Here is a 25,490-nt window from a genome sequence, read left to right as displayed (position 1 = left end):
GGTGGAGTTACGGTGCGGAGAAGGGATCCGAGGCTGAGTGTCGTGGGGGTAGCTTCACCCACGTGGACATCCTTCCTGACAATCTCCGCTGAAGCTTGGTGTTTGGCCTGTATGCAGATGAAGTGAAGATGCCTGCAGGGTAGCTGGCCCTTGGTCCGTTCGCACAAATGTTTGGACCAGGATGCCGGGTGTTTGAACTTTCCCTCGAAGGTCAGGGGCGCAAAACTGCCCCCCAGGTGGATCTCGGCAGTTGGTGGACGTGCGAGTGTCCTGGTTGCTGTGGGGTTCGGCCCTGGCTCATGCTGGCTCCCCACCACTTCTCCTCTGGGCGTGTTCACCGGCCCTGTGGAGGCGTTTGGGCAGAAATCACGGGCACAGGCTTCTGGATTGGAGCGGCTCCGAGGTGTGAGTCGTATACAGACTGCTTGCGCCCTGGAGCCTGGTTCACGGGGGTGTGACCATTCATGTAAATGGTTTTGGGGTTGACATCCACAGGCACTGGGTAGAGCCTCCAGGTACGCCTATCCTGTGGAGGCCTCGGGCGACAGAATGACTTCGTCAACATCCCATCCAGGGCCCGGAAATTGCTGTAGGTGGGGGCGGTTGGCTCTGAGCAGAAGGAATGGCTGTCGGAGAGAAGGAGTCCTTGGCCTATTGCAGCGGCCCCGAGAGGGCCAAGATGACGTGGCCACTTTGGAAGCAGAGGTCTCGGGTCCTTTTCTGGATGGGCAGGCTTCTGTGGAATTGAGAGCAAAGCGTCCATTTTCAGGCCCTGGGATCCTTCGGCGGGCAAACAGGAAACAAAGGAAAGCAGACCAAGATACAGCCGCACACTCACACACATAGGCCGGCACACAGAAGCGCACATACAGACGGACACACACACACAGGCACGCACACACACAGCCAGAGGCATGCACACACTCACACACACACCCCCATCAAAATCCCATATGCCAAGTCCCCTCCCCTAGTGGGTTGAGACACGCATTGCTTGGTGTCCCAGGGAAAGAGGAAGGTTGTAATTGATTGCGGGCTTACCCACAGATAAAGGTGGGTTGGCATGAAGCTTGCTCTCTGAGAACCTGGGTCCACCTCTGAAGCGTGCATGTGATTTCTGTCCCCTTGCCAGGTGGGGTTGCCGGGCCAGGCTTGCCGTCCGCCAAGACAAGACGTCCTTCTCGTTTCCTGGCGACTGGTGGTGGCCGGAAGTCCCCCAAGTAGTGGCTTGGACCCAGGGTGCTGACCCTTCCCGGGGATCGCTCAGGATGACGGTACGCCTTCCCCTCCCCCACCCCAAGTCCTGGCGTTTGCTTTCGGGTTTTCTCTGACTGCCCGAAAGTTGGGCAGAAAAGCTCGACGGTGGCTGTTTCTCAGCGGCTTGCTGGCTCTGGTTTGCTCAGCTTGCTGGAGGTCTCCGAGCTCATTGGCTCCTCTGTGGAGCCTCCCAGCCTGCCATGTTGAGTTGTCCAGCCTGCCAGCACGTGCTCGGATCGATGATGACTCCCTCATATGCATTCCTTGGAAATCTGAACAAAATGAGTGAGAACTCACTACCGTCGTTCTCATCGAAACTGAGGTCCAGCACGTTGCCACCCCGGGGGCTAGGGCATAGTTAGGAGTGAGGTGCAGCTTGCCCTCGCTCACACTGCTGCAAACACCCCCCACGGTGCCAGCATTAGAGAGCCTCCCGTCTGAGGGTCGGTCGTGTGCAAGCATTCGTCGAGGCAGCTGGAATCGGAGGTCGTTGTTTGAGTGGCCGTTGTGGGATGTGACGGTGGCCAGCTGCTCTGCTGCTGGTCGAAGGGGGAGTGCCAAATTGGCCAAGGCCCTGTGAGCAGGTGGCATGCAAAAGTTGGTTTGAGGCAGCTTCACGCTATTTGGGGTGTGGCCCGAGGTCGAGTGTGTCTCAGAGCCAAGGAGAAGGGGTGTGGGAGTTTTATCCCACAGCAGCAGCAGTGGAGGCGTGTGCCACGCGTGTTCTGGACTTCCTTGGTCTTGGAGAGGACTCCTGAGTGCCCAGTGGCTATGTGGTGTTTCCCGGTGGGTGAAGTGCCGGGAGCAGGCTGAGGGACTGGGTGGCGGTGCTAGCCTTGCAGCTCCCTCCTGCACCCACTGCCCCCGTGTTGGTGCCAGGGCGCAAGCATGGGGCGTGCTGAGGACTCAGCGCTGCCTCCAAGCAACTGCGGTAGCTGATGGCCTGGACCGGAAGGGAAGGGTCCGCTGAGGTTAACGCTGGCGTGGTTTTGTGTGTTTTCCTGTGCCACGCTGTCGTCCTGTTGTTCCTCCTGCTGTGCTGGAAGTCTGAGGAATGTGTCTGTTTGAAGAGGGTCTGTCCGTAAAAGCCTAGGGAGGAAGGCTTTTCTGTTCCGTAGGGATGGGCAGTGCTAGCAGAGCCCTGAAGCCTTGGCTTGCTGACTCGTCCAAGAGACTCCCAAGAGGTGTCTTGCAGGAGCCTGAGAGAGATCCGCCGGCAGCCGGGGTCCAGATGACTGACAGAAACATGGCCTTTAGCCCCTTGGCCTCTTGGTCCATGAATGTGCAATGTGAAAGGGTTCCTTTAGGCGGGAGCCACGTTTCTGGCCCAGAGGGTCCCCTTCCCCATGGCATGTGTTGACATTTAGCCCTGCTAGTGCGTGGGCATGGCATATGTTTGCTGAGATCCTGGATGGGCTGCTGTGGACAGTCACCTCCTCATGTCGCCCAATTCAAAGATTCCTTTCCCGGGAGAGGTCTTCTGTGATTGGACTTTCTGTGGTCCTCATGAACGGGCCATTGGATCTGTGTGAGGCCCTTGGTGGAGTTACGGTGCGGAGAAGGGATCCGAGGCTGAGTGTCGTGGGGGTAGCTTCACCCACGTGGACATCCTTCCTGACAATCTCCGCTGAAGCTTGGTGTTTGGCCTGTATGCGGATGAAGTGAAGATGCCTGCAGGGTAGCTGGCCCTTGGTCCGTTCGCACAAATGTTTGGACCAGGATGCCGGGTGTTTGAACTTTCCCTCGAAGGTCAGGGGCGCAAAACTGCCCCCCAGGTGGATCTCGGCAGTTGGTGGACGTGCGAGTGTCCTGGTTGCTGTGGGGTTCGGCCCTGGCTCATGCTGGCTCCCCACCACTTCTCCTCTGGGCGTGTTCACCGGCCCTGTGGAGGCGTTTGGGCAGAAATCACGGGCACAGGCTTCTGGATTGGAGCGGCTCCGAGGTGTGAGTCGTATACAGACTGCTTGCGCCCTGGAGCCTGGTTCACGGGGGTGTGACCATTCATGTAAATGGTTTTGGGGTTGACATCCACAGGCACTGGGTAGAGCCTCCAGGTACGCCTATCCTGTGGAGGCCTCGGGCGACAGAATGACTTCGTCAACATCCCATCCAGGGCCCGGAAATTGCTGTAGGTGGGGGCGGTTGGCTCTGAGCAGAAGGAATGGCTGTCGGAGAGAAGGAGTCCTTGGCCTATTGCAGCGGCCCCGAGAGGGCCAAGATGACGTGGCCACTTTGGAAGCAGAGGTCTCGGGTCCTTTTCTGGATGGGCAGGCTTCTGTGGAATTGAGAGCAAAGCGTTCATTTTCAGGCCCTGGGATCCTTCGGCGGGCAAACAGGAAACAAAGGAAAGCAGACCAAGATACAGCCGCACACTCACACACATAGGCCGGCACACAGAAGCGCACATACAGACGGACACACACACACAGGCACGCACACACACAGCCAGAGGCATGCACACACTCACACACACACCCCCATCAAAATCCCATATGCCAAGTCCCCTCCCCTAGTGGGTTGAGACACGCATTGCTTGGTGTCCCAGGGAAAGAGGAAGGTTGTAATTGATTGCGGGCTTACCCACAGATAAAGGTGGGTTGGCATGAAGCTTGCTCTCTGAGAACCTGGGTCCACCTCTGAAGCGTGCATGTGATTTCTGTCCCCTTGCCAGGTGGGGTTGCCGGGCCAGGCTTGCCGTCCGCCAAGACAAGACGTCCTTCTCGTTTCCTGGCGACTGGTGGTGGCCGGAAGTCCCCCAAGTAGTGGCTTGGACCCAGGGTGCTGACCCTTCCCGGGGATCGCTCAGGATGACGGTACGCCTTCCCCTCCCCCACCCCAAGTCCTGGCGTTTGCTTTCGGGTTTTCTCTGACTGCCCGAAAGTTGGGCAGAAAAGCTCGACGGTGGCTGTTTCTCAGCGGCTTGCTGGCTCTGGTTTGCTCAGCTTGCTGGAGGTCTCCGAGCTCATTGGCTCCTCTGTGGAGCCTCCCAGCCTGCCATGTTGAGTTGTCCAGCCTGCCAGCACGTGCTCGGATCGATGATGACTCCCTCATATGCATTCCTTGGAAATCTGAACAAAATGAGTGAGAACTCACTACCGTCGTTCTCATCGAAACTGAGGTCCAGCACGTTGCCACCCCGGGGGCTAGGGCATAGTTAGGAGTGAGGTGCAGCTTGCCCTCGCTCACACTGCTGCAAACACCCCCCACGGTGCCAGCATTAGAGAGCCTCCCGTCTGAGGGTCGGTCGTGTGCAAGCATTCGTCGAGGCAGCTGGAATCGGAGGTCGTTGTTTGAGTGGCCGTTGTGGGATGTGACGGTGGCCAGCTGCTCTGCTGCTGGTCGAAGGGGGAGTGCCAAATTGGCCAAGGCCCTGTGAGCAGGTGGCATGCAAAAGTTGGTTTGAGGCAGCTTCACGCTATTTGGGGTGTGGCCCGAGGTCGAGTGTGTCTCAGAGCCAAGGAGAAGGGGTGTGGGAGTTTTATCCCACAGCAGCAGCAGTGGAGGCGTGTGCCACGCGTGTTCTGGACTTCCTTGGTCTTGGAGAGGACTCCTGAGTGCCCAGTGGCTATGTGGCGTTTCCCGGTGGGTGAAGTGCCGGGAGCAGGCTGAGGGACTGGGTGGCGGTGCTAGCCTTGCAGCTCCCTCCTGCACCCACTGCCCCCGTGTTGGTGCCAGGGCGCAAGCATGGGGCGTGCTGAGGACTCAGCGCTGCCTCCAAGCAACTGCGGTAGCTGATGGCCTGGACCGGAAGGGAAGGGTCCGCTGAGGTTAACGCTGGCGTGGTTTTGTGTGTTTTCCTGTGCCACGCTGTCGTCCTGTTGTTCCTCCTGCTGTGCTGGAAGTCTGAGGAATGTGTCTGTTTGAAGAGGGTCTGTCCGTAAAAGCCTAGGGAGGAAGGCTTTTCTGTTCCGTAGGGATGGGCAGTGCTAGCAGAGCCCTGAAGCCTTGGCTTGCTGACTCGTCCAAGAGACTCCCAAGAGGTGTCTTGCAGGAGCCTGAGAGAGATCCGCCGGCAGCCGGGGTCCAGATGACTGACAGAAACATGGCCTTTAGCCCCTTGGCCTCTTGGTCCATGAATGTGCAATGTGAAAGGGTTCCTTTAGGCGGGAGCCACGTTTCTGGCCCAGAGGGTCCCCTTCCCCATGGCATGTGTTGACATTTAGCCCTGCTAGTGCGTGGGCATGGCATATGTTTGCTGAGATCCTGGATGGGCTGCTGTGGACAGTCACCTCCTCATGTCGCCCAATTCAAAGATTCCTTTCCCGGGAGAGGTCTTCTGTGATTGGACTTTCTGTGGTCCTCATGAACGGGCCATTGGATCTGTGTGAGGCCCTTGGTGGAGTTACGGTGCGGAGAAGGGATCCGAGGCTGAGTGTCGTGGGGGTAGCTTCACCCACGTGGACATCCTTCCTGACAATCTCCGCTGAAGCTTGGTGTTTGGCCTGTATGCGGATGAAGTGAAGATGCCTGCAGGGTAGCTGGCCCTTGGTCCGTTCGCACAAATGTTTGGACCAGGATGCCGGGTGTTTGAACTTTCCCTCGAAGGTCAGGGGCGCAAAACTGCCCCCCAGGTGGATCTCGGCAGTTGGTGGACGTGCGAGTGTCCTGGTTGCTGTGGGGTTCGGCCCTGGCTCATGCTGGCTCCCCACCACTTCTCCTCTGGGCGTGTTCACCGGCCCTGTGGAGGCGTTTGGGCAGAAATCACGGGCACAGGCTTCTGGATTGGAGCGGCTCCGAGGTGTGAGTCGTATACAGACTGCTTGCGCCCTGGAGCCTGGTTCACGGGGGTGTGACCATTCATGTAAATGGTTTTGGGGTTGACATCCACAGGCACTGGGTAGAGCCTCCAGGTACGCCTATCCTGTGGAGGCCTCGGGCGACAGAATGACTTCGTCAACATCCCATCCAGGGCCCGGAAATTGCTGTAGGTGGGGGCGGTTGGCTCTGAGCAGAAGGAATGGCTGTCGGAGAGAAGGAGTCCTTGGCCTATTGCAGCGGCCCCGAGAGGGCCAAGATGACGTGGCCACTTTGGAAGCAGAGGTCTCGGGTCCTTTTCTGGATGGGCAGGCTTCTGTGGAATTGAGAGCAAAGCGTCCATTTTCAGGCCCTGGGATCCTTCGGCGGGCAAACAGGAAACAAAGGAAAGCAGACCAAGATACAGCCGCACACTCACACACATAGGCCGGCACACAGAAGCGCACATACAGACGGACACACACACACAGGCACGCACACACACAGCCAGAGGCATGCACACACTCACACACACACCCCCATCAAAATCCCATATGCCAAGTCCCCTCCCCTAGTGGGTTGAGACACGCATTGCTTGGTGTCCCAGGGAAAGAGGAAGGTTGTAATTGATTGCGGGCTTACCCACAGATAAAGGTGGGTTGGCATGAAGCTTGCTCTCTGAGAACCTGGGTCCACCTCTGAAGCGTGCATGTGATTTCTGTCCCCTTGCCAGGTGGGGTTGCCGGGCCAGGCTTGCCGTCCGCCAAGACAAGACGTCCTTCTCGTTTCCTGGCGACTGGTGGTGGCCGGAAGTCCCCCAAGTAGTGGCTTGGACCCAGGGTGCTGACCCTTCCCGGGGATCGCTCAGGATGACGGTACGCCTTCCCCTCCCCCACCCCAAGTCCTGGCGTTTGCTTTCGGGTTTTCTCTGACTGCCCGAAAGTTGGGCAGAAAAGCTCGACGGTGGCTGTTTCTCAGCGGCTTGCTGGCTCTGGTTTGCTCAGCTTGCTGGAGGTCTCCGAGCTCATTGGCTCCTCTGTGGAGCCTCCCAGCCTGCCATGTTGAGTTGTCCAGCCTGCCAGCACGTGCTCGGATCGATGATGACTCCCTCATATGCATTCCTTGGAAATCTGAACAAAATGAGTGAGAACTCACTACCGTCGTTCTCATCGAAACTGAGGTCCAGCACGTTGCCACCCCGGGGGCTAGGGCATAGTTAGGAGTGAGGTGCAGCTTGCCCTCGCTCACACTGCTGCAAACACCCCCCACGGTGCCAGCATTAGAGAGCCTCCCGTCTGAGGGTCGGTCGTGTGCAAGCATTCGTCGAGGCAGCTGGAATCGGAGGTCGTTGTTTGAGTGGCCGTTGTGGGATGTGACGGTGGCCAGCTGCTCTGCTGCTGGTCGAAGGGGGAGTGCCAAATTGGCCAAGGCCCTGTGAGCAGGTGGCATGCAAAAGTTGGTTTGAGGCAGCTTCACGCTATTTGGGGTGTGGCCCGAGGTCGAGTGTGTCTCAGAGCCAAGGAGAAGGGGTGTGGGAGTTTTATCCCACAGCAGCAGCAGTGGAGGCGTGTGCCACGCGTGTTCTGGACTTCCTTGGTCTTGGAGAGGACTCCTGAGTGCCCAGTGGCTATGTGGCGTTTCCCGGTGGGTGAAGTGCCGGGAGCAGGCTGAGGGACTGGGTGGCGGTGCTAGCCTTGCAGCTCCCTCCTGCACCCACTGCCCCCGTGTTGGTGCCAGGGCGCAAGCATGGGGCGTGCTGAGGACTCAGCGCTGCCTCCAAGCAACTGCGGTAGCTGATGGCCTGGACCGGAAGGGAAGGGTCCGCTGAGGTTAACGCTGGCGTGGTTTTGTGTGTTTTCCTGTGCCACGCTGTCGTCCTGTTGTTCCTCCTGCTGTGCTGGAAGTCTGAGGAATGTGTCTGTTTGAAGAGGGTCTGTCCGTAAAAGCCTAGGGAGGAAGGCTTTTCTGTTCCGTAGGGATGGGCAGTGCTAGCAGAGCCCTGAAGCCTTGGCTTGCTGACTCGTCCAAGAGACTCCCAAGAGGTGTCTTGCAGGAGCCTGAGAGAGATCCGCCGGCAGCCGGGGTCCAGATGACTGACAGAAACATGGCCTTTAGCCCCTTGGCCTCTTGGTCCATGAATGTGCAATGTGAAAGGGTTCCTTTAGGCGGGAGCCACGTTTCTGGCCCAGAGGGTCCCCTTCCCCATGGCATGTGTTGACATTTAGCCCTGCTAGTGCGTGGGCATGGCATATGTTTGCTGAGATCCTGGATGGGCTGCTGTGGACAGTCACCTCCTCATGTCGCCCAATTCAAAGATTCCTTTCCCGGGAGAGGTCTTCTGTGATTGGACTTTCTGTGGTCCTCATGAACGGGCCATTGGATCTGTGTGAGGCCCTTGGTGGAGTTACGGTGCGGAGAAGGGATCCGAGGCTGAGTGTCGTGGGGGTAGCTTCACCCACGTGGACATCCTTCCTGACAATCTCCGCTGAAGCTTGGTGTTTGGCCTGTATGTGGATGAAGTGAAGATGCCTGCAGGGTAGCTGGCCCTTGGTCCGTTCGCACAAATGTTTGGACCAGGATGCCGGGTGTTTGAACTTTCCCTCGAAGGTCAGGGGCGCAAAACTGCCCCCCAGGTGGATCTCGGCAGTTGGTGGACGTGCGAGTGTCCTGGTTGCTGTGGGGTTCGGCCCTGGCTCATGCTGGCTCCCCACCACTTCTCCTCTGGGCGTGTTCACCGGCCCTGTGGAGGCGTTTGGGCAGAAATCACGGGCACAGGCTTCTGGATTGGAGCGGCTCCGAGGTGTGAGTCGTATACAGACTGCTTGCGCCCTGGAGCCTGGTTCACGGGGGTGTGACCATTCATGTAAATGGTTTTGGGGTTGACATCCACAGGCACTGGGTAGAGCCTCCAGGTACGCCTATCCTGTGGAGGCCTCGGGCGACAGAATGACTTCGTCAACATCCCATCCAGGGCCCGGAAATTGCTGTAGGTGGGGGCGGTTGGCTCTGAGCAGAAGGAATGGCTGTCGGAGAGAAGGAGTCCTTGGCCTATTGCAGCGGCCCCGAGAGGGCCAAGATGACGTGGCCACTTTGGAAGCAGAGGTCTCGGGTCCTTTTCTGGATGGGCAGGCTTCTGTGGAATTGAGAGCAAAGCGTCCATTTTCAGGCCCTGGGATCCTTCGGCGGGCAAACAGGAAACAAAGGAAAGCAGACCAAGATACAGCCGCACACTCACACACATAGGCCGGCACACAGAAGCGCACATACAGACGGACACACACACACAGGCACGCACACACACAGCCAGAGGCATGCACACACTCACACACACACCCCCATCAAAATCCCATATGCCAAGTCCCCTCCCCTAGTGGGTTGAGACACGCATTGCTTGGTGTCCCAGGGAAAGAGGAAGGTTGTAATTGATTGCGGGCTTACCCACAGATAAAGGTGGGTTGGCATGAAGCTTGCTCTCTGAGAACCTGGGTCCACCTCTGAAGCGTGCATGTGATTTCTGTCCCCTTGCCAGGTGGGGTTGCCGGGCCAGGCTTGCCGTCCGCCAAGACAAGACGTCCTTCTCGTTTCCTGGCGACTGGTGGTGGCCGGAAGTCCCCCAAGTAGTGGCTTGGACCCAGGGTGCTGACCCTTCCCGGGGATCGCTCAGGATGACGGTACGCCTTCCCCTCCCCCACCCCAAGTCCTGGCGTTTGCTTTCGGGTTTTCTCTGACTGCCCGAAAGTTGGGCAGAAAAGCTCGACGGTGGCTGTTTCTCAGCGGCTTGCTGGCTCTGGTTTGCTCAGCTTGCTGGAGGTCTCCGAGCTCATTGGCTCCTCTGTGGAGCCTCCCAGCCTGCCATGTTGAGTTGTCCAGCCTGCCAGCACATGCTCGGATCGATGATGACTCCCTCATATGCATTCCTTGGAAATCTGAACAAAATGAGTGAGAACTCACTACCGTCGTTCTCATCGAAACTGAGGTCCAGCACGTTGCCACCCCGGGGGCTAGGGCATAGTTAGGAGTGAGGTGCAGCTTGCCCTCGCTCACACTGCTGCAAACACCCCCCACGGTGCCAGCATTAGAGAGCCTCCCGTCTGAGGGTCGGTCGTGTGCAAGCATTCGTCGAGGCAGCTGGAATCGGAGGTCGTTGTTTGAGTGGCCGTTGTGGGATGTGACGGTTGCCAGCTGCTCTGCTGCTGGTCGAAGGGGGAGTGCCAAATTGGCCAAGGCTCTGTGAGCAGGTGGCATGCAAAAGTTGGTTTGAGGCAGCTTCACGCTATTTGGGGTGTGGCCCGAGGTCGAGTGTGTCTCAGAGCCAAGGAGAAGGGGTGTGGGAGTTTTATCCCACAGCAGCAGCAGTGGAGGCGTGTGCCACGCGTGTTCTGGACTTCCTTGGTCTTGGAGAGGACTCCTGAGTGCCCAGTGGCTATGTGGCGTTTCCCGGTGGGTGAAGTGCCGGGAGCAGGCTGAGGGACTGGGTGGCGGTGCTAGCCTTGCAGCTCCCTCCTGCACCCACTGCCCCCGTGTTGGTGCCAGGGCGCAAGCATGGGGCGTGCTGAGGACTCAGCGCTGCCTCCAAGCAACTGCGGTAGCTGATGGCCTGGACCGGAAGGGAAGGGTCCGCTGAGGTTAACGCTGGCGTGGTTTTGTGTGTTTTCCTGTGCCACGCTGTCGTCCTGTTGTTCCTCCTGCTGTGCTGGAAGTCTGAGGAATGTGTCTGTTTGAAGAGGGTCTGTCCGTAAAAGCCTAGGGAGGAAGGCTTTTCTGTTCCGTAGGGATGGGCAGTGCTAGCAGAGCCCTGAAGCCTTGGCTTGCTGACTCGTCCAAGAGACTCCCAAGAGGTGTCTTGCAGGAGCCTGAGAGAGATCCGCCGGCAGCCGGGGTCCAGATGACTGACAGAAACATGGCCTTTAGCCCCTTGGCCTCTTGGTCCATGAATGTGCAATGTGAAAGGGTTCCTTTAGGCGGGAGCCACGTTTCTGGCCCAGAGGGTCCCCTTCCCCATGGCATGTGTTGACATTTAGCCCTGCTAGTGCGTGGGCATGGCATATGTTTGCTGAGATCCTGGATGGGCTGCTGTGGACAGTCACCTCCTCATGTCGCCCAATTCAAAGATTCCTTTCCCGGGAGAGGTCTTCTGTGATTGGACTTTCTGTGGTCCTCATGAACGGGCCATTGGATCTGTGTGAGGCCCTTGGTGGAGTTACGGTGCGGAGAAGGGATCCGAGGCTGAGTGTCGTGGGGGTAGCTTCACCCACGTGGACATCCTTCCTGACAATCTCCGCTGAAGCTTGGTGTTTGGCCTGTATGTGGATGAAGTGAAGATGCCTGCAGGGTAGCTGGCCCTTGGTCCGTTCGCACAAATGTTTGGACCAGGATGCCGGGTGTTTGAACTTTCCCTCGAAGGTCAGGGGCGCAAAACTGCCCCCCAGGTGGATCTCGGCAGTTGGTGGACGTGCGAGTGTCCTGGTTGCTGTGGGGTTCGGCCCTGGCTCATGCTGGCTCCCCACCACTTCTCCTCTGGGCGTGTTCACCGGCCCTGTGGAGGCGTTTGGGCAGAAATCACGGGCACAGGCTTCTGGATTGGAGCGGCTCCGAGGTGTGAGTCGTATACAGACTGCTTGCGCCCTGGAGCCTGGTTCACGGGGGTGTGACCATTCATGTAAATGGTTTTGGGGTTGACATCCACAGGCACTGGGTAGAGCCTCCAGGTACGCCTATCCTGTGGAGGCCTCGGGCGACAGAATGACTTCGTCAACATCCCATCCAGGGCCCGGAAATTGCTGTAGGTGGGGGCGGTTGGCTCTGAGCAGAAGGAATGGCTGTCGGAGAGAAGGAGTCCTTGGCCTATTGCAGCGGCCCCGAGAGGGCCAAGATGACGTGGCCACTTTGGAAGCAGAGGTCTCGGGTCCTTTTCTGGATGGGCAGGCTTCTGTGGAATTGAGAGCAAAGCGTTCATTTTCAGGCCCTGGGATCCTTCGGCGGGCAAACAGGAAACAAAGGAAAGCAGACCAAGATACAGCCGCACACTCACACACATAGGCCGGCACACAGAAGCGCACATACAGACGGACACACACACACAGGCACGCACACACACAGCCAGAGGCATGCACACACTCACACACACACCCCCATCAAAATCCCATATGCCAAGTCCCCTCCCCTAGTGGGTTGAGACACGCATTGCTTGGTGTCCCAGGGAAAGAGGAAGGTTGTAATTGATTGCGGGCTTACCCACAGATAAAGGTGGGTTGGCATGAAGCTTGCTCTCTGAGAACCTGGGTCCACCTCTGAAGCGTGCATGTGATTTCTGTCCCCTTGCCAGGTGGGGTTGCCGGGCCAGGCTTGCCGTCCGCCAAGACAAGACGTCCTTCTCGTTTCCTGGCGACTGGTGGTGGCCGGAAGTCCCCCAAGTAGTGGCTTGGACCCAGGGTGCTGACCCTTCCCGGGGATCGCTCAGGATGACGGTACGCCTTCCCCTCCCCCACCCCAAGTCCTGGCGTTTGCTTTCGGGTTTTCTCTGACTGCCCGAAAGTTGGGCAGAAAAGCTCGACGGTGGCTGTTTCTCAGCGGCTTGCTGGCTCTGGTTTGCTCAGCTTGCTGGAGGTCTCCGAGCTCATTGGCTCCTCTGTGGAGCCTCCCAGCCTGCCATGTTGAGTTGTCCAGCCTGCCAGCACGTGCTCGGATCGATGATGACTCCCTCATATGCATTCCTTGGAAATCTGAACAAAATGAGTGAGAACTCACTACCGTCGTTCTCATCGAAACTGAGGTCCAGCACGTTGCCACCCCGGGGGCTAGGGCATAGTTAGGAGTGAGGTGCAGCTTGCCCTCGCTCACACTGCTGCAAACACCCCCCACGGTGCCAGCATTAGAGAGCCTCCCGTCTGAGGGTCGGTCGTGTGCAAGCATTCGTCGAGGCAGCTGGAATCGGAGGTCGTTGTTTGAGTGGCCGTTGTGGGATGTGACGGTGGCCAGCTGCTCTGCTGCTGGTCGAAGGGGGAGTGCCAAATTGGCCAAGGCCCTGTGAGCAGGTGGCATGCAAAAGTTGGTTTGAGGCAGCTTCACGCTATTTGGGGTGTGGCCCGAGGTCGAGTGTGTCTCAGAGCCAAGGAGAAGGGGTGTGGGAGTTTTATCCCACAGCAGCAGCAGTGGAGGCGTGTGCCACGCGTGTTCTGGACTTCCTTGGTCTTGGAGAGGACTCCTGAGTGCCCAGTGGCTATGTGGCGTTTCCCGGTGGGTGAAGTGCCGGGAGCAGGCTGAGGGACTGGGTGGCGGTGCTAGCCTTGCAGCTCCCTCCTGCACCCACTGCCCCCGTGTTGGTGCCAGGGCGCAAGCATGGGGCGTGCTGAGAACTCAGCGCTGCCTCCAAGCAACTGCGGTAGCTGATGGCCTGGACCGGAAGGGAAGGGTCCGCTGAGGTTAACGCTGGCGTGGTTTTGTGTGTTTTCCTGTGCCACGCTGTCGTCCTGTTGTTCCTCCTGCTGTGCTGGAAGTCTGAGGAATGTGTCTGTTTGAAGAGGGTCTGTCCGTAAAAGCCTAGGGAGGAAGGCTTTTCTGTTCCGTAGGGATGGGCAGTGCTAGCAGAGCCCTGAAGCCTTGGCTTGCTGACTCGTCCAAGAGACTCCCAAGAGGTGTCTTGCAGGAGCCTGAGAGAGATCCGCTGGCAGCCGGGGTCCAGATGACTGACAGAAACATGGCCTTTAGCCCCTTGGCCTCTTGGTCCATGAATGTGCAATGTGAAAGGGTTCCTTTAGGCGGGAGCCACGTTTCTGGCCCAGAGGGTCCCCTTCCCCATGGCATGTGTTGACATTTAGCCCTGCTAGTGCGTGGGCATAGCATATGTTTGCTGAGATCCTGGATGGGCTGCTGTGGACAGTCACCTCCTCATGTCGCCCAATTCAAAGATTCCTTTCCCGGGAGAGGTCTTCTGTGATTGGACTTTCTGTGGTCCTCATGAACGGGCCATTGGATCTGTGTGAGGCCCTTGGTGGAGTTACGGTGCGGAGAAGGGATCCGAGGTTGTGTGTCGTGGGGGTAGCTTCACCCACGTGGACATCCCTCCTGACAATCTCCGCTGAAGCTTGGTGTTTGGCCTGTATGCGGATGAAGTGAAGATGCCTGCAGGGTAGCTGGCCCTTGGTCCGTTCGCACAAATGTTTGGACCAGGATGCCGGGTGTTTGAACTTTCCCTCGAAGGTCAGGGGCGCAAAACTGCCCCCCAGGTGGATCTCGGCAGTTGGTGGACGTGCGAGTGTCCTGGTTGCTGTGGGGTTCGGCCCTGGCTCATGCTGGCTCCCCACCACTTCTCCTCTGGGCGTGTTCACCGGCCCTGTGGAGGCGTTTGGGCAGAAATCACGGGCACAGGCTTCTGGATTGGAGCGGCTCCGAGGTGTGAGTCGTATACAGACTGCTTGCGCCCTGGAGCCTGGTTCACGGGGGTGTGACCATTCATGTAAATGGTTTTGGGGTTGACATCCACAGGCACTGGGTAGAGCCTCCAGGTACGCCTATCCTGTGGAGGCCTCGGGCGACAGAATGACTTCGTCAACATCCCATCCAGGGCCCGGAAATTGCTGTAGGTGGGGGCGGTTGGCTCTGAGCAGAAGGAATGGCTGTCGGAGAGAAGGAGTCCTTGGCCTATTGCAGCGGCCCCGAGAGGGCCAAGATGACGTGGCCACTTTGGAAGCAGAGGTCTCGGGTCCTTTTCTGGATGGGCAGGCTTCTGTGGAATTGAGAGCAAAGCGTTCATTTTCAGGCCCTGGGATCCTTCGGCGGGCAAACAGGAAACAAAGGAAAGCAGACCAAGATACAGCCGCACACTCACACACATAGGCCGGCACACAGAAGCGCACATACAGACGGACACACACACACAGGCACGCACACACACAGCCAGAGGCATGCACACACTCACACACACACCCCCATCAAAATCCCATATGCCAAGTCCCCTCCCCTAGTGGGTTGAGACACGCATTGCTTGGTGTCCCAGGGAAAGAGGAAGGTTGTAATTGATTGCGGGCTTACCCACAGATAAAGGTGGGTTGGCATGAAGCTTGCTCTCTGAGAACCTGGGTCCACCTCTGAAGCGTGCATGTGATTTCTGTCCCCTTGCCAGGTGGGGTTGCCGGGCCAGGCTTGCCGTCCGCCAAGACAAGACGTCCTTCTCGTTTCCTGGTGACTGGTGGTGGCCGGAAGTCCCCCAAGTAGTGGCTTGGACCCAGGGTGCTGACCCTTCCCGGGGATCGCTCAGGATGACGGTACGCCTTCCCCTCCCCCACCCCAAGTCCTGGCGTTTGCTTTCGGGTTTTCTCTGACTGCCCGAAAGTTGGGCAGAAAAGCTCGACGGTGGCTGTTTCTCAGCGGCTTGCTGGCTCTGGTTTGCTCAGCTTGCTGGAGGTCTCCGAGCTCATTGGCTCCTCTGTGGAGCCTCCCAGCCTGCCATGTTGAGTTGTCCAGCCTGCCAGCACGTGCTCGGATCGATGATGACTCCCTCATATGCATTCCTTGGAAATCTGAACAAAATGAGTGAGAACTCACTACCGTCGTTCTCATCGAAACTGAGGTCCAGCACGTTGCCACCCCGGGGGCTAGGGCATAGTTAGGAGTGAGGTGCAGCTTGCCCTCGCTCACACTGCTGCAAACACCCCCCACGGTGCCAGCATTAGAGAGCCTCCCGTCTGAGGGTCGGTCGTGTGCAAGCATTCGTCGAGGCAGCTGGAATCGGAGGTCGTTGTTTGAGTGGCCGTTGTGGGATGTGACGGTGGCCAGCTGCTCTGCTGCTGGTCGAAGGGGGAGTGCCAAATTGGCCAAGGCCCTGTGAGCAGGTGGCATGCAAAAGTTGGTTTGAGGCAGCTTCACGCTATTTGGGGTGTGGCCCGAGGTCGAGTGTGTCTCAGAGCCAAGGAGAAGGGGTGTGGGAGTTTTATCCCACAGCAGCAGCAGTGGAGGCGTGTGCCACGCGTGTTCTGGACTTCCTTGGTCTTGGAGAGGACTCCTGAGTGCCCAGTGGCTATGTGGCGTTTCCCGGTGGGTGAAGTGCCGGGAGCAGGCTGAGGGACTGGGTGGCGGTGCTAGCCTTGCAGCTCCCTCCTGCACCCACTGCCCCCGTGTTGGTGCCAGGGCGCAAGCATGGGGCGTGCTGAGGACTCAGCGCTGCCTCCAAGCAACTGCGGTAGCTGATGGCCTGGACCGGAAGGGAAGGGTCCGCTGAGATTAACGCTGGTGTGGTTTTGTGTGTTTTCCTGTGCCACGCTGTCGTCCTGTTGTTCATCCTGCTGTGCTGGAAGTCTGAGGAATGTGTCTGTTTGAAGAGGGTCTGTCCATAAAAGCCTAGGGAGGAAGGCTTTTCTGTTCCGTAGGGATGGGCAGTGCTAGCAGAGCCCTGAAGGCTTAGCTTGCTGACTCATCCAAGAGACTCCCAAGAGGTGTCTTGCAGGAGCCTGAGAGAGATCCGCCGGCAGCCGGGGTCCAGATGACTGACAGAAACATGGCCTTTAGCCCCTTGGCCTCTTGGTCCATGAATGTGCAATGTGAAAGGGTTCCTTTAGGCGGGAGCCACGTTTCTGGCCCAGAGGGTCCCCTTCCCCATGGCATGTGTTGACATTTAGCCCTGCTAGTGCGTGGGCATAGCATATGTTTGCTGAGATCCTGGATGGGCTGCTGTGGACAGTCACCTCCTCATGTCGCCCAATTCAAAGATTCCTTTCCCGGGAGAGGTCTTCTGTGATTGGACTTTCTGTGGTCCTCATGAACGGGCCATTGGATCTGTGTGAGGCCCTTGGTGGAGTTACGGTGCGGAGAAGGGATCCGAGGTTGTGTGTCGTGGGGGTAGCTTCACCCACGTGGACATCCCTCCTGACAATCTCCGCTGAAGCTTGGTGTTTGGCCTGTATGCGGATGAAGTGAAGATGCCTGCAGGGTAGCTGGCCCTTGGTCCGTTCGCACAAATGTTTGGACCAGGATCCCGGGTGTTTGAACTTTCCCTCGAAGGTCAGGGGCGCAAAACTGCCCCCCAGGTGGATCTCGGCAGTTGGTGGACGTGCGAGTGTCCTGGTTGCTGTGGGGTTCGGCCCTGGCTCATGCTGGCTCCCCACCACTTCTCCTCTGGGCGTGTTCACCGGCCCTGTGGAGGCGTTTGGGCAGAAATCACGGGCACAGGCTTCTGGATTGGAGCGGCTCCGAGGTGTGAGTCGTATACAGACTGCTTGCGCCCTGGAGCCTGGTTCACGGGGGTGTGACCATTCATGTAAATGGTTTTGGGGTTGACATCCACAGGCACTGGGTAGAGCCTCCAGGTACGCCTATCCTGTGGAGGCCTCGGGCGACAGAATGACTTCGTCAACATCCCATCCAGGGCCCGGAAATTGCTGTAGGTGGGGGCGGTTGGCTCTGAGCAGAAGGAATGGCTGTCGGAGAGAAGGAGTCCTTGGCCTATTGCAGCGGCCCCGAGAGGGCCAAGATGACGTGGCCACTTTGGAAGCAGAGGTCTCGGGTCCTTTTCTGGATGGGCAGGCTTCTGTGGAATTGAGAGCAAAGCGTTCATTTTCAGGCCCTGGGATCCTTCGGCGGGCAAACAGGAAACAAAGGAAAGCAGACCAAGATACAGCCGCACACTCACACACATAGGCCGGCACACAGAAGCGCACATACAGACGGACACACACACACAGGCACGCACACACACAGCCAGAGGCATGCACACACTCACACACACACCCCCATCAAAATCCCATATGCCAAGTCCCCTCCCCTAGTGGGTTGAGACACGCATTGCTTGGTGTCCCAGGGAAAGAGGAAGGTTGTAATTGATTGCGGGCTTACCCACAGATAAAGGTGGGTTGGCATGAAGCTTGCTCTCTGAGAACCTGGGTCCACCTCTGAAGCGTGCATGTGATTTCTGTCCCCTTGCCAGGTGGGGTTGCCGGGCCAGGCTTGCCGTCCGCCAAGACAAGACGTCCTTCTCGATTCCTGGTGACTGGTGGTGGCCGGAAGTCCCCCAAGTAGTGGCTTGGACCCAGGGTGCTGACCCTTCCCGGGGATCGCTCAGGATGATGGTACGCCTTCCCCTCCCCCACCCCAAGTCCTGGCGTTTGCTTTCGGGTTTTCTCTGACTGCCCGAAAGTTGGGCAGAAAAGCTCGACGGTGGCTGTTTCTCAGCGGCTTGCTGGCTCTGGTTTGCTCAGCTTGCTGGAGGTCTCCGAGCTCATTGGCTCCTCTGTGGAGCCTCCCAGCCTGCCATGTTGAGTTGTCCAGCCTGCCAGCACGTGCTCGGATCGATGATGATTCCCTCATATGCATTCCTTGGAAGTCTGAACAAAATGAGTGAGAACTCACTACCGTCGTTCTCATCGAAACTGAGGTCCAGCACGTTGCCACCCCGGGGGCTAGGGCATAGTTAGGAGTGAGGTGCAGCTTGCCCTCGCTCACACTGCTGCAAACACCCCCCACGGTGCCAGCATTAGAGAGCCTCCCGTCTGAGGGTCGGTCGTGTGCAAGCATTCGTCGAGGCAGCTGGAATCGGAGGTCGTTGTTTGAGTGGCCGTTGTGGGATGTGACGGTGGCCAGCTGCTCTGCTGCTGGTCGAAGGGGGAGTGCCAAATTGGCCAAGGCCCTGTGAGCAGGTGGCATGCAAAAGTTGGTTTGAGGCAGCTTCACGCTATTTGGGGTGTGGCCCGAGGTCGAGTGTGTCTCAGAGCCAAGGAGAAGGGGTGTGGGAGTTTTATCCCACAGCAGCAGCAGTGGAGGCGTGTGCCACGCGTGTTCTGGACTTCCTTGGTCTTGGAGAGGACTCCTGAGTGCCCAGTGGCTATGTGGCGTTTCCCGGTGGGTGAAGTGCCGGGAGCAGGCTGAGGGACTGGGTGGCGGTGCTAGCCTTGCAGCTCCCTCCTGCACCCACTGCCCCCGTGTTGGTGCCAGGGCGCAAGCATGGGGCGTGCTGAGGACTCAGCGCTGCCTCCAAGCAACTGCGGTAGCTGATGGCCTGGACCGGAAGGGAAGGGTCCGCTGAGGTTAACGCTGGTGTGGTTTTGTGTGTTTTCCTGTGCCATGCTGTCGTCCTGTTGTTCCTCCTGCTGTGCTGGAAGTCTGAGGAATGTGTCTGTTTGAAGAGGGTCTGTCCGTAAAAGCCTAGGGAGGAAGGCTTTTCTGTTCCGTAGGGATGGGCAGTGCTAGCAGAGCCCTGAAGGCTTAGCTTGCTGACTCATCCAAGAGACTCCCAAGAGGTGTCTTGCAGGAGCCTGAGAGAGATCCGCTGGCAGCCGGGGTCCAGATGACTGACAGAATCATGGCCTTTAGCACCTTGGCCTCTTGGTCCATGAATGTGCAATGTGAAAGGGTTCCTTTAGGCGGGAGCCACGTTTCTGGCCCAGAGGGTCCCCTTCCCCATGGCATGTGTTGACATTAACCCTGCTTGTGCGTGGCCATGGCATAAGTTTGCTGAGATCCTGGATGGGCTGCTGTGGACAATCACCTCCTCATGTCGCCCAATTCAAAGATTCCTTTCCCGGGAGAGGTCTTCTGTGATTGGACTTTCTGTGGTCCTCATGAACGGGCCATTGGATCTGTGTGAGGCCCTTGGTGGAGTTACGGTGCGGAGAAGGGATCCGAGGCTGAGTGTCGTGGGGGTAGCTTCACCCACGTGGACATCCTTCCTGACAATCTCTGCTGAAGCTTGGTGTTTGGCCTGTATGCGGATGAAGTGAAGATGCCTGCAGGGTAGCTGGCCCTTGGTCCGTTCGCACAAATGTTTGGACCAGGATGCCGGGTGTTTGAACTTTCCCTCGAAGGTCAGGGGCGCAAAACTGCCCCCCAGGTGGATCTCGGCAGTTGGTGGACGTGCGAGTGTCCTGGTTGCTGTGGGGTTCGGCCCTGGCTCATGCTGGCTCCCCACCACTTCTCCTCTGGGCGTGTTCACCGGCCCTGTGGAGGCGTTTGGGCAGAAATCACGGGCACAGGCTTCTGGATTGGAGCGGCTCCGAGGTGTGAGTCGTATACAGACTGCTTGCGCCCTGGAGCCTGGTTCACGGGGGTGTGACCATTCATGTAAATGGTTTTGGGGTTGACATCCACAGGCACTGGGTAGAGCCTCCAGGTACGCCTATCCTGTGGAGGCCTCGGGCGACAGAATGACTTCGTCAACATCCCATCCAGGGCCCGGAAATTGCTGTAGGTGGGGGCGGTTGGCTCTGAGCAGAAGGAATGGCTGTCGGAGAGAAGGAGTCCTTGGCCTATTGCAGCGGCCCCGAGAGGGCCAAGATGACGTGGCCACTTTGGAAGCAGAGGTCTCGGGTCCTTTTCTGGATGGGCAGGCTTCTGTGGAATTGAGAGCAAAGCGTTCATTTTCAGGCCCTGGGATCCTTCGGCGGGCAAACAGGAAACAAAGGAAAGCAGACCAAGATACAGCCGCACACTCACACACATAGGCCGGCACACAGAAGCGCACATACAGACGGACACACACACACAGGCACGCACACACACAGCCAGAGGCATGCACACACTCACACACACACCCCCATCAAAATCCCATATGCCAAGTCCCCTCCCCTAGTGGGTTGAGACACGCATTGCTTGGTGTCCCAGGGAAAGAGGAAGGTTGTAATTGATTGCGGGCTTACCCACAGATAAAGGTGGGTTGGCATGAAGCTTGCTCTCTGAGAACCTGGGTCCACCTCTGAAGCGTGCATGTGATTTCTGTCCCCTTGCCAGGTGGGGTTGCCGGGCCAGGCTTGCCGTCCGCCAAGACAAGACGTCCTTCTCGTTTCCTGGCGACTGGTGGTGGCCGGAAGTCCCCCAAGTAGTGGCTTGGACCCAGGGTGCTGACCCTTCCCGGGGATCGCTCAGGATGACGGTACGCCTTCCCCTCCCCCACCCCAAGTCCTGGCGTTTGCTTTCGGGTTTTCTCTGACTGCCCGAAAGTTGGGCAGAAAAGCTCGACGGTGGCTGTTTCTCAGCGGCTTGCTGGCTCTGGTTTGCTCAGCTTGCTGGAGGTCTCTGAGCTCATTGGCTCCTCTGTGGAGCCTCCCAGCCTGCCATGTTGAGTTGTCCAGCCTGCCAGCACGTGCTCGGATCGATGATGACTCCCTCATATGCATTCCTTGGAAATCTGAACAAAATGAGTGAGAACTCACTACCGTCGTTCTCATCGAAACTGAGGTCCAGCACGTTGCCACCCCGGGGGCTAGGGCATAGTTAGGAGTGAGGTGCAGCTTGCCCTCGCTCACACTGCTGCAAACACCCCCCACGGTGCCAGCATTAGAGAGCCTCCCGTCTGAGGGTCGGTCGTGTGCAAGCATTCGTCGAGGCAGCTGGAATCGGAGGTCGTTGTTTGAGTGGCCGTTGTGGGATGTGACGGTGGCCAGCTGCTCTGCTGCTGGTCGAAGGGGGAGTGCCAAATTGGCCAAGGCCCTGTGAGCAGGTGGCATGCAAAAGTTGGTTTGAGGCAGCTTCACGCTATTTGGGGTGTGGCCCGAGGTCGAGTGTGTCTCAGAGCCAAGGAGAAGGGGTGTGGGAGTTTTATCCCACAGCAGCAGCAGTGGAGGCGTGTGCCACGCGTGTTCTGGACTTCCTTGGTCTTGGAGAGGACTCCAGAGTGCCCAGTGGCTATGTGGCGTTTCCCGGTGGGTGAAGTGCCGGGAGCAGGCTGAGGGACTGGGTGGCGGTGCTAGCCTTGCAGCTCCCTCCTGCACCCACTGCCCCCGTGTTGGTGCCAGGGCGCAAGCATGGGGCGTGCTGAGGACTCAGCGCTGCCTCCAAGCAACTGCGGTAGCTGATGGCCTGGACCGGAAGGGAAGGGTCCGCTGAGGTTAACGCTGGCGTGGTTTTGTGTGTTTTCCTGTGCCACGCTGTCGTCCTGTTGTTCCTCCTGCTGTGCTGGAAGTCTGAGGAATGTGTCTGTTTGAAGAGGGTCTGTCCGTAAAAGCCTAGGGAGGAAGGCTTTTCTGTTCCGTAGGGATGGGCAGTGCTAGCAGAGCCCTGAAGCCTTGGCTTGCTGACTCGTCCAAGAGACTCCCAAGAGGTGTCTTGCAGGAGCCTGAGAGAGATCCGCCGGCAGCCGGGGTCCAGATGACTGACAGAAACATGGCCTTTAGCCCCTTGGCCTCTTGGTCCATGAATGTGCAATGTGAAAGGGTTCCTTTAGGCGGGAGCCACGTTTCTGGCCCAGAGGGTCCCCTTCCCCATGGCATGTGTTGACATTTAGCCCTGCTAGTGCGTGGGCATGGCATATGTTTGCTGAGATCCTGGATGGGCTGCTGTGGACAGTCACCTCCTCATGTCGCCCAATTCAAAGATTCCTTTCCCGGGAGAGGTCTTCTGTGATTGGACTTTCTGTGGTCCTCATGAACGGGCCATTGGATCTGTGTGAGGCCCTTGGTGGAGTTACGGTGCGGAGAAGGGATCCGAGGTTGTGTGTCGTGGGGGTAGCTTCACCCACGTGGACATCCCTCCTGACAATCTCCGCTGAAGCTTGGTGTTTGGCCTGTATGCGGATGAAGTGAAGATGCCTGCAGGGTAGCTGGCCCTTGGTCCGTTCGCACAAATGTTTGGACCAGGATCCCGGGTGTTTGAACTTTCCCTCGAAGGTCAGGGGCGCAAAACTGCCCCCCAGGTGGATCTCGGCAGTTGGTGGACGTGCGAGTGTCCTGGTTGCTGTGGGGTTCGGCCCTGGCTCATGCTGGCTCCCCACCACTTCTCCTCTGGGCGTGTTCACCGGCCCTGTGGAGGCGTTTGGGCAGAAATCACGGGCACAGGCTTCTGGATTGGAGCGGCTCCGAGGTGTGAGTCGTATACAGACTGCTTGCGCCCTGGAGCCTGGTTCACGGGGGTGTGACCATTCATGTAAATGGTTTTGGGGTTGACATCCACAGGCACTGGGTAGAGCCTCCAGGTACGCCTATCCTGTGGAGGCCTCGGGCGACAGAATGACTTCGTCAACATCCCATCCAGGGCCCGGAAATTGCTGTAGGTGGGGGCGGTTGGCTCTGAGCAGAAGGAATGGCTGTCGGAGAGAAGGAGTCCTTGGCCTATTGCAGCGGCCCCGAGAGGGCCAAGATGACGTGGCCACTTTGGAAGCAGAGGTCTCGGGTCCTTTTCTGGATGGGCAGGCTTCTGTGGAATTGAGAGCAAAGCGTTCATTTTCAGGCCCTGGGATCCTTCGGCGGGCAAACAGGAAACAAAGGAAAGCAGACCAAGATACAGCCGCACACTCACACACATAGGCCGGCACACAGAAGCGCACATACAGACGGACACACACACACAGGCACGCACACACACAGCCAGAGGCATGCACACACTCACACACACACCCCCATCAAAATCCCATATGCCAAGTCCCCTCCCCTAGTGGGTTGAGACACGCATTGCTTGGTGTCCCAGGGAAAGAGGAAGGTTGTAATTGATTGCGGGCTTACCCACAGATAAAGGTGGGTTGGCATGAAGCTTGCTCTCTGAGAACCTGGGTCCACCTCTGAAGCGTGCATGTGATTTCTGTCCCCTTGCCAGGTGGGGTTGCCGGGCCAGGCTTGCCGTCCGCCAAGACAAGACGTCCTTCTCGTTTCCTGGCGACTGGTGGTGGCCGGAAGTCCCCCAAGTAGTGGCTTGGACCCAGGGTGCTGACCCTTCCCGGGGATCGCTCAGGATGACGGTACGCCTTCCCCTCCCCCACCCCAAGTCCTGGCGTTTGCTTTCGGGTTTTCTCTGACTGCCCGAAAGTTGGGCAGAAAAGCTCGACGGTGGCTGTTTCTCAGCGGCTTGCTGGCTCTGGTTTGCTCAGCTTGCTGGAGGTCTCCGAGCTCATTGGCTCCTCTGTGGAGCCTCCCAGCCTGCCATGTTGAGTTGTCCAGCCTGCCAGCACGTGCTCGGATCGATGATGACTCCCTCATATGCATTCCTTGGAAATCTGAACAAAATGAGTGAGAACTCACTACCGTCGTTCTCATCGAAACTGAGGTCCAGCACGTTGCCACCCCGGGGGCTAGGGCATAGTTAGGAGTGAGGTGCAGCTTGCCCTCGCTCACACTGCTGCAAACACCCCCCACGGTGCCAGCATTAGAGAGCCTCCCGTCTGAGGGTCGGTCGTGTGCAAGCATTCGTCGAGGCAGCTGGAATCGGAGGTCGTTGTTTGAGTGGCCGTTGTGGGATGTGACGGTGGCCAGCTGCTCTGCTGCTGGTCGAAGGGGGAGTGCCAAATTGGCCAAGGCCCTGTGAGCAGGTGGCATGCAAAAGTTGGTTTGAGGCAGCTTCACGCTATTTGGGGTGTGGCCCGAGGTCGAGTGTGTCTCAGAGCCAAGGAGAAGGGGTGTGGGAGTTTTATCCCACAGCAGCAGCAGTGGAGGCGTGTGCCACGCGTGTTCTGGACTTCCTTGGTCTTGGAGAGGACTCCTGAGTGCCCAGTGGCTATGTGGCGTTTCCCGGTGGGTGAAGTGCCGGGAGCAGGCTGAGGGACTGGGTGGCGGTGCTAGCCTTGCAGCTCCCTCCTGCACCCACTGCCCCCGTGTTGGTGCCAGGGCGCAAGCATGGGGCGTGCTGAGAACTCAGCGCTGCCTCCAAGCAACTGCGGTAGCTGATGGCCTGGACCGGAAGGGAAGGGTCCGCTGAGGTTAACGCTGGCGTGGTTTTGTGTGTTTTCCTGTGCCACGCTGTCGTCCTGTTGTTCCTCCTGCTGTGCTGGAAGTCTGAGGAATGTGTCTGTTTGAAGAGGGTCTGTCCGTAAAAGCCTAGGGAGGAAGGCTTTTCTGTTCCGTAGGGATGGGCAGTGCTAGCAGAGCCCTGAAGCCTTGGCTTGCTGACTCGTCCAAGAGACTCCCAAGAGGTGTCTTGCAGGAGCCTGAGAGAGATCCGCCGGCAGCCGGGGTCCAGATGACTGACAGAAACATGGCCTTTAGCCCCTTGGCCTCTTGGTCCATGAATGTGCAATGTGAAAGGGTTCCTTTAGGCGGGAGCCACGTTTCTGGCCCAGAGGGTCCCCTTCCCCATGGCATGTGTTGACATTTAGCCCTGCTAGTGCGTGGGCATAGCATATGTTTGCTGAGATCCTGGATGGGCTGCTGTGGACAGTCACCTCCTCATGTCGCCCAATTCAAAGATTCCTTTCCCGGGAGAGGTCTTCTGTGATTGGACTTTCTGTGGTCCTCATGAACGGGCCATTGGATCTGTGTGAGGCCCTTGGTGGAGTTACGGTGCGGAGAAGGGATCCGAGGTTGTGTGTCGTGGGGGTAGCTTCACCCACGTGGACATCCCTCCTGACAATCTCCGCTGAAGCTTGGTGTTTGGCCTGTATGCGGATGAAGTGAAGATGCCTGCAGGGTAGCTGGCCCTTGGTCCGTTCGCACAAATGTTTGGACCAGGATCCCGGGTGTTTGAACTTTCCCTCGAAGGTCAGGGGCGCAAAACTGCCCCCCAGGTGGATCTCGGCAGTTGGTGGACGTGCGAGTGTCCTGGTTGCTGTGGGGTTCGGCCCTGGCTCATGCTGGCTCCCCACCACTTCTCCTCTG

General features: G+C 58.2%; 9 non-coding genes across 9 annotated transcripts; all 9 read left to right on the top strand.

The window, feature by feature from the left end:
• The first annotated feature begins 1,490 nt into the window (after positions 1-1,490).
• On the top strand, positions 1,491-1,583 carry LOC140689930 (small nucleolar RNA SNORD116). Its single transcript, XR_012065077.1, has one exon. It is a non-coding gene; the product is annotated as a small nucleolar RNA SNORD116 (small nucleolar RNA).
• Positions 1,584-4,286: 2,703 nt separating this feature from the next.
• LOC140689929 (small nucleolar RNA SNORD116) lies at positions 4,287-4,379 on the top strand. Its single transcript, XR_012065076.1, has one exon. It is a non-coding gene; the product is annotated as a small nucleolar RNA SNORD116 (small nucleolar RNA).
• Positions 4,380-7,082: 2,703 nt separating this feature from the next.
• LOC140689928 (small nucleolar RNA SNORD116) lies at positions 7,083-7,175 on the top strand. Its single transcript, XR_012065075.1, has one exon. It is a non-coding gene; the product is annotated as a small nucleolar RNA SNORD116 (small nucleolar RNA).
• A 2,703-nt stretch (positions 7,176-9,878) lies between these two features.
• Positions 9,879-9,971, top strand: LOC140689927 (small nucleolar RNA SNORD116). Its single transcript, XR_012065074.1, has one exon. It is a non-coding gene; the product is annotated as a small nucleolar RNA SNORD116 (small nucleolar RNA).
• A 2,703-nt stretch (positions 9,972-12,674) lies between these two features.
• On the top strand, positions 12,675-12,767 carry LOC140689926 (small nucleolar RNA SNORD116). The gene has a single exon (XR_012065073.1). It is a non-coding gene; the product is annotated as a small nucleolar RNA SNORD116 (small nucleolar RNA).
• A 2,703-nt stretch (positions 12,768-15,470) lies between these two features.
• Positions 15,471-15,563, top strand: LOC116279062 (small nucleolar RNA SNORD116). The gene has a single exon (XR_004188397.2). It is a non-coding gene; the product is annotated as a small nucleolar RNA SNORD116 (small nucleolar RNA).
• Positions 15,564-18,266: 2,703 nt separating this feature from the next.
• Positions 18,267-18,359, top strand: LOC140689919 (small nucleolar RNA SNORD116). Its single transcript, XR_012065066.1, has one exon. It is a non-coding gene; the product is annotated as a small nucleolar RNA SNORD116 (small nucleolar RNA).
• Positions 18,360-21,061: 2,702 nt separating this feature from the next.
• LOC140689925 (small nucleolar RNA SNORD116) lies at positions 21,062-21,154 on the top strand. The gene has a single exon (XR_012065072.1). It is a non-coding gene; the product is annotated as a small nucleolar RNA SNORD116 (small nucleolar RNA).
• A 2,703-nt stretch (positions 21,155-23,857) lies between these two features.
• LOC140689924 (small nucleolar RNA SNORD116) lies at positions 23,858-23,950 on the top strand. Its single transcript, XR_012065071.1, has one exon. It is a non-coding gene; the product is annotated as a small nucleolar RNA SNORD116 (small nucleolar RNA).
• Positions 23,951-25,490: the final 1,540 nt, after the last annotated feature.

The sequence above is a fragment of the Vicugna pacos genome, chromosome 27 (genome assembly GCF_048564905.1).
Source record: "Vicugna pacos chromosome 27, VicPac4, whole genome shotgun sequence".
Taxonomy (NCBI): domain Eukaryota; kingdom Metazoa; phylum Chordata; class Mammalia; order Artiodactyla; family Camelidae; genus Vicugna; species Vicugna pacos.
This window is presented reverse-complemented; position numbering and strand designations above follow the sequence as displayed.